The following is a 7,901-nucleotide window of genomic DNA, read 5'->3' as shown; positions in this document are numbered from 1 at the left end:
TATAGAAACTAATGATAATATCCAGGGAGATGGGATAAGATTAGGAAATGAGAGTAAAGGAAAAGATCCATAATCTCGTTCTGCTTATGGAATGCTGAGCTTTGTGAAATTAAATTCAAGTAATGGAGCTAATGAACATGGTCCATAAAGAAAGAAAAGGAGGTGTGACTGTGAGAACTGCCTTGTCATTATCTTCTGCACTCTGAACAGGACTCCATGTCCAGGAACCACGGATGCCCAACAGCAGCTCCATCAGCGAGTTCCTCCTCCTGTCGTTGGCAGACACGCGGCAGCTGCAGCTCCTGCACTTCTGGCTCTTGCTGGGCATCTACCTGGCTGCCCTCCTGGGCAACGGCCTCATCAGCACAGCCGTAGCCTGCGACCACCGCCTGCACACCCCCATGTACTTCTTCCTCCTCAACCTTGCCCTCCTCGACCTGGGCTGCATCTCCACCACTCTCCCCAAAGCCATGGCCAATGCCCTCTGGCACACCAGGGCCATCTCCTATGCAGGATGTGCTACCCAGCTTTTTTTCTTTCTTTTCTTGTTTTCAGCAGAGTATTGCATTCTCACCATCATGTCCTATGACCGCTACGTTGCCATCTGCAAGCCCCTGCACTACGGGACCCTGCTGGGCAGCAGAGCTTGTGCCACCATGGCAGCAGCTGCCTGGGGCACGGGGCTTCTCTATTCCCTGCTGCACACTGCCAATACATTTTCCCTGTCTCTGTGCCAAGGCAATGCTGTGGATCAGTTCTTCTGTGAAATCCCCCAGATCCTCAAGCTCTCCTGCTCAGCATCAGACTATCTCAGGGAAACTGGATTTATTGTGCTTAGTGTCCTTGCCATATTTGGGTGTTTTGCTTTCATTCTTTTCTCCTATGTGCAGATCTTCAGGGCCGTGCTGAGGATGCCCTCTGAGCAGGGACGGCACAGAGCCTTCTCCACCTGCCTCCCTCACCTGGCCGTGGTCTCCCTCTTTGTCAGCGCTGACTTTCTGGCCTACCTGAAACCCCATTCCCGGCTCTCCCCATCCCTGGACCTGGTGGTGTCATTTATGTACTCGGTGGTGCCTCCAACACTGAACCCCCTCATCTACAGCATGAGGAACCAGGAGCTCAAGGATTCAGTGAGGAAAATTATGTCATGGACACATTTCAGCAGCAATAAACTTCTCATCAGTCTTTACAGATGAGTCACAGGCTTCCTCACAATGGGTTTATTTATGTTCTTTTATGTTTATAGTATTTATTTATTTATATGAATTGGTGCATTTTTCTTTACTGTTCATATGTGTATATATATAATTGTTCTAAGAGGTTATCATGTTCCTAAACATGTGTTTGGATTCCTTCCACTTCTACTTAGGCATCACCCTGCTCTCTTTCTCCTGAAGGCCATATGAACTCTGGGTTAGTACTGACTGCCTCACAGCCTCTGTTTGATTCTTCTGAATCTGCAGGGTAAGGAGATGCCAGCGGGCACTGTGGAGGCAGTGGGGATGCAGCAGGAACGGAATGGGAGGCTGGAGGAAGATTCCTCGGGCATACCTGTGCACACATAGTGCCTTTGATAATGGCCCATTGCCATTCCAAGCATTTTGCACACCCCCAGACTCCCAGGGAGAGGTTTTATCAGCACTCTTCCCTGTCCACCTGGGTCTGCTGCCCACTCTGATCAACACGGCCAGCAGAGAGACACCCATCAATGGCCAAACAGATCAGAGGAGGGATGGGGTCTGATGGGGGTTGATGTGGTCGTGAAATTTCCCTGAAGAATCAAGTATGACCTGGAGCCCAATGCCCTTGCTGCTGTTGCTCAGTCCCTGTCCCAGCAGAAGTCCTTGTGACAATCTCCCACCCCTCATGCTACCCATAACCCCAAAGACAACCCTAGCACAACATGAGCGTGCTGGGTGGTAGATGGAGCACCAGGATCTGGTTGTGACTATGGGCAGAATGAGCCTTCTGCTCAGTCCACTGCAAGGATGGCAGCCTCTGAGAGCTCACAAGGGGAAGGAGCTGGCAGAGGTGATCCTGGGGCCCTGGAGATCACCCCATGCCCGTGTGGCCACAAAGCAGGGTCCCTCAGGGCACAGACCCAGCAAAGATTCCTGTTGCATGAACAGAAAGGAGACACTGTTGAAGGAAGCTACCACCAGCCCCAGACCTCACACCAGTGGCTCCCAGCAACACTATCACCGTAATCTGCTGAGGGCTGATGGCTGAAATGGGGCCATTCCACTTCCTTACTGGGCTCAGTGCCTGCACTGGGGAATGGGCAGCCTGGCTCGGACCCTCTCCTGGCCCAGAGCTCAGCAGAGCTCAGAACAGGGCTGGCTGTGTGCTGTATGGGACATACTGGGGACCCGCAAATCACCTGGAACTCAGGTTTCTCTGCAGGTTTCACTGCACACTTGGGAACAGCTATTGAATTTGGCGTCCCTTTCACCTTAATATATTAATTGAAACTACACCTAACCCACAACACATTTGACTAGTATTTTATATAATTTAAAACATTTCCAACACAGAAATCAGCTCACTGTCAGTTAAGATTTCACATCCCTCCTATTCCTTACCTGTTTACTGTAACTGAATGGATTTTCTATGTCTGTACTTCAGTTTTGTTCTCTCATGTCCTGACCTCCTTTCCTAATATTTATCAGTAACTTCCTAAATTACCTCTGTTTGCCAGTTAGTTATTTCTGTTCTTGCTTTCACACCCAGTCTGTTGTGTCACTGCAGCTCGTGTAAGAATGCTTTGGTCATTGCTGAACTGCAGGCCATTCCAATAAGAGCTCTCTGGATACTGAAGTGAAGGTTGCTAAGTTACAGAAACACACTTATCTACCAGCTGCCAGCTGTAAGCAAAGAAACAATCTAATACACAATTATTTCCTTGTGTGTGCAATAAGAAGATGAATTTTACCGTAACACAACCTTAGTCCATGGATTTACTGGATTTTGTTCAGCTCAACATTTTCAATATCTAAATATGAAATCAGTATTTTCTCAAAGCTTCATGAAATTTTGTGGTTCTTTATGGTCAGAATGACAATGAGGACACTTTGACAATACATCAGTTACACAGACCAGTACAAAAATCTACCTGGACTTCTGAAAGGCCTTTGGCATGGTCCCACATCACATCCTTATCTCTGTGGAGAGATGCGTGAGATGGATTTGAAGGGCGGACACTTCATTTGATGCAGCCCAGGGTGTGGTTGTTTTTCTGGGCTGCAAGTGCACACTGCTGATTTGTGTTGAGTTTTTCATCAACTAACACCCTCAGTGTTTCTCCTCTGGACTGCTCCAAGTGCATTCTGCACTCTGCTTGCATTTCTGCTTGGGATTGCTCTGACCCATGGAATATCTTTGCACACGGCCTTCTTGATCTTCATGAGATTCTCACAGACCTACATCTGTATCTTGTCAGGGTCCCTCTGGGTGTCATCCCTTCTCTTTACTGTGTTGACCACATCACAGAAATTGGTGTCACCCACAAACTTGCTGAACGTGCACCCAACATTGTTGTCCAAGTCAGCGACAAAGAGGTTAAATAGCACCAGTACCACCTGCAGACCCCTGAAAAATACCATTGTATCCACACAGGCACTGAGCTGTTGTCCACAACTCAGGCTGTGACCATCCATCCTATTCCACATACAGTGAGTGGTCTATCCATCAACTCATGCCTTATCCCTCTCTCTTCAGAGAGAAGAGTCTCCTACAGGGTAGTATCAAATGTCTTACACCAGTCCTGGTAGACAGAAAGTGCCATCATCTCATAATCTACCCTCCTGGCAGTGCACCGACCCATCAGATTCTCTTGGCCTGCCAGCACACCACACACATGAAATCTCACCATAACCTTTCAAGTCACAAGCCAGATGCACACCTTTCAGGAAGACATGTCCAAGTTATGCACTCATCATATGCTAACGGGCAAGGGCTGTGAAAACAAGGACCCAAGGCCTCTTCCTGTCTGCAGGCAATCAGCTTCTCAGGCAGAAGGGATCTCTCAGTCAGCCTGCCCAGCTGGTGCCTTCTGCTGGCTTACCAGAGGCAGGGGAATGACCATGAGCTGCATTCCTAAAGGTACAGATCACAGCCCTGAACTCGAGGCTGTCCTATTGGCTACTACAGAAAGAATGTCTTCCAAGGCGCTTTGCCAGCCTTGTTTCTGCTGAGGGTCTGTCACCTCCAGAGACTGAAATAACCTCTAAAACACCATCTAGCCACGATTGTTACAGGGTGGTGTGTTCTGCTTGCACAAGTGACCTCACCTCAGCATATCTACGCGTATACTTATATATAACACATCAGAGCCTCCCTCTGGTTGAGGAGCAGATGGTGCAGAAGTGTCTGGGTGGGATCAGTGTGCACACATCCATGGGTCCAGATGGGATGCATACACGTGTGCTGAGGGAGCTGGCAGAGGTGACTGCTGAACCACTCTCTATCATCTTTGACAGGCCTTGGAGAACAGGAGAGGTGCCCGAAGTCTGGAGGATAGCCAATGTCAGTCCAGTCTTCAGAAAGGACAAGAAGGAGGATGTGGGAAACTCCAGGCCAGTCAGTCTCACCTCTGTCCCTAGGAAGGGGATGGAACAGCCTATTGTGGATGCCATCTCCAAGCAATTGGAAGAGAAGGAGAGGAGGAGGAGTCAGCATGGGTTCACCAAGAGGTAATAGTGCTTGAGCAACCTGGTAGCCTTCTATGATGGCATCACAGGCTGGGCGGATGGGGGGAGAGCAGTGTCCCTGCACACCGAGGGCCCACGGGCTTTGCAGTAGCAAAGGTTTACTCACACTTTTCTCTGGGTTTACTCTCACCTTACTCAGGGCTTTACTCACAATTCACTCCGCGGTTCCTAACAATATGCTTTAGGTTTTAACTTCAAGGTTACTTTGGGTTTACTCACAATTTGCACCAGGTTTCCTCATTATTTACTCCGGGCTTACACACCCTTTACTTTGGGTTTACTCACACTTTTCTCTAGCTTTACTCACAGTTTACATCAGGTTTTGCTCACATTCTACACCAGGGTTTACACATATTTTACTCCATGTTTCCTCACAGTTTTCTCCAAGCTTTGTTCACTCTTTACTCCTGGTTTACTCACTCTTTACTTCATGGTTATGCACACTTTAATCCGGGTTTACTCACGCTTTACTTTGGGTTTAGTCACACCTTACTCAGGGTATTACTCACACTTTACTCTAGCTTTACTAACCCTTTACTCCGGGTTTACACACATTTCAATCCAGGTTCATTGATACTTTTCTCTGGGTTTACTCTCACTTTACTCAGGGCTTTAATCACAATTTACTCCGGGGTTCCTATCAATATGCTCCAGGTTTTACCCTCAAGTTTTCTTTGGTTTTACTCACAATTTACTCCAGCTTTACTCGCTATTTACTCCGGGCTTACACACCCTTTACTTTGGGTTTTCTCACACTTTTCTCAAGCTTTACTCACACTTTACATCAGGTTTTACTCACATTCTACACCACGGTTTACACATATTTTATTCCTCACAGTTTTCTCTGAGTTTTGTTCACTCTCTATACCAGGTTTACTCACTCTTTACTTCAAGGTTATGCACACTTTACTCCGAGTTTAATCACACTTTACTTTGGGTTTAGTCTCACTTTACTCTGGGTATTATTCACACTTTATCTTTACTAACCCTTTACTCTGGGCTTACACACATTTCAATCCAGGTTTATTCATACTTTTCTCTGGGTTTACTCTCACTTTACTCAGAGCTTTACTTACTTTTCTTCGGGTCTCCTAAGAATGAATGCCAGGTTTTACTCATATGTTTACTTTGGGTTTACTCACAATTTACACCAGGTTTCCTCATTATTTACTTCGGGCTTACACACCCTTTACTTTGGGTTTACTCACACTTTTCTCTAGCTTTACTCACACTTTACATCAGGTTTTACTCACATTCTACACAAGGGTTTACACATATTTTACTCCATGTTTCCTCACAGTTTTCTCCGAGTTTTGTTCACCCTTTACTTCAGGTTTACTCACTCTTTACTTCAAGGTTATGCACACTTTACTCCGAGTTTAATCACACTTTACTTCTGGTGTACACACACCGTACTCTGGGTATTACACACGCTTTATTCAAGCTTTACTAATCCTTTACTCCGGGGTTTCACACACTTCACTCCAGGTTTATTCATACTTTTCTCTGGGTTTACTGTCACTTTACTCAGGGCTTTACTCACAATTTACTCCGGGGTTCCTAACAAGATGCTCCAGGTTTTACCCTCAAGGTTACTTTGGGTTTACTCACAATTTACACCAGGTTTCCTCACTATTTACTCCGGGCTTATATACGCTTTACTTTGGTTTTACTCACACTTTTCTCTAGCTTTACTCACATTTTACATCAGGTTTAACTCACATTCTACACCACAGTTTACACATACTTTATTCCATGTTTCCTCACAGTTTTCTCCAAGCTTTGTTCCCTCTTTACTCCAGGTTTACTCACTCTTTACTACATGGTTAAGCACAAGTTACTCCGGGTTTACTCACACTTTACTTTGGGTTTAGTCACACCTTACTCTGGGTATTACTCACACTTTACTCTAGCTTTACTAACCCTTTATTCCGGGCTTACAGACACTTCACTCCAGGTTTACTCCTACTTTTCTCTGGGTTTACTGTCACTTTACTCAGGGCTTTACTCACCCTTTACTCCGGGTTTCCTAACAATATACTTTAGGTTTTACCCTTAAGTTTACTTTGGGTTTACTCACAATTTTCTCCAGCTTTACTCGCTATTTACTCCGGGCTTACACACCCTTTACTTTGGGTTTTCTCACACATTTCTCAAGCTTTACTCACACTTTACATCAGGTTTTACTCACATTCTACACCACGGTTTACACATATTTTACTCCATGTTTTCTCCAAGCTTTGGTCACTCTCTACTCCACCTTTACTCACTCTTTACTTCATGGTTACGCACTCTTTACTCCATAGTTACTCACGCTTTACTTTGGGTTTAGTCACACCTTACTCAGGGTATTACTCACACTTTACTCTAGCTTTACTAACCCTTTATTCCGGGCTTACTCACACTATAATCCTGGTGTACTCACACTTTTCTCTAGGTTTACTCTCACTTTACTCTCACTTTACTCACACTTTACACCGGGTTTCCTAGCAATGTATGCCAGGTTTAACTCATATGTTTACTTTGGGTTTACTCACAATTTACACCAGGTTTCCGCACTATTTACTCCGGGCTTACACACCTTTTACTTTGGGTTTACTCACACTTTTCTCTAGCTTTACTCACATTTTACATCAGGTTTTACACACATTCTACACAAGGTTTTACACATATTTTACTCCATGTTTCCTCACAGTTTGCTCCAAGCTTTGTTCACCCTCTTCTCCAGGTTTAGTCACTCTTTACTTTATGGTTACGCATCCTAACTCTGGGTTTACTCACAATTTTCTTGATGAAATGAGTCATGGACTCATTTCAGCGGGGATAAACTTTTCATCCGTCTCTACAAATGATTCACGGTCTTCTCCATCATGAGCCTATTTTATATTCCTTTCTGATTATACTATTTTTTTTTTCCTTAATAAATACATTTTAATTTGCTGTTCATAGTTATGTTTTGCGTGTAATAATCATTAGTGGTAATCGTGTACCTATACATGTGTTTGGATTCCTTCCACTTCTACTGAGGCATCACCCTGCTCTCTTTCTTCTGAAGCCCATATGAACTCTGGGTCAGTGCTGACTCTCCCACAGCCACTGTGTTCCATCTCTGTCTCTGTGGGCAAATGAGATGCCATATGGACGCTCAGTCCCTAGGAAGGTGATGGAACAGCCTATTGTGGCTGCCATCTC

The sequence above is a fragment of the Gallus gallus genome, chromosome 33 (assembly GCF_016699485.2).
Source record: "Gallus gallus isolate bGalGal1 chromosome 33, bGalGal1.mat.broiler.GRCg7b, whole genome shotgun sequence".
NCBI lineage: Eukaryota > Metazoa > Chordata > Aves > Galliformes > Phasianidae > Gallus > Gallus gallus.
The sequence above is the reverse complement of the archived record's forward strand: the minus strand, read 5'-3'. Positions refer to the sequence as shown.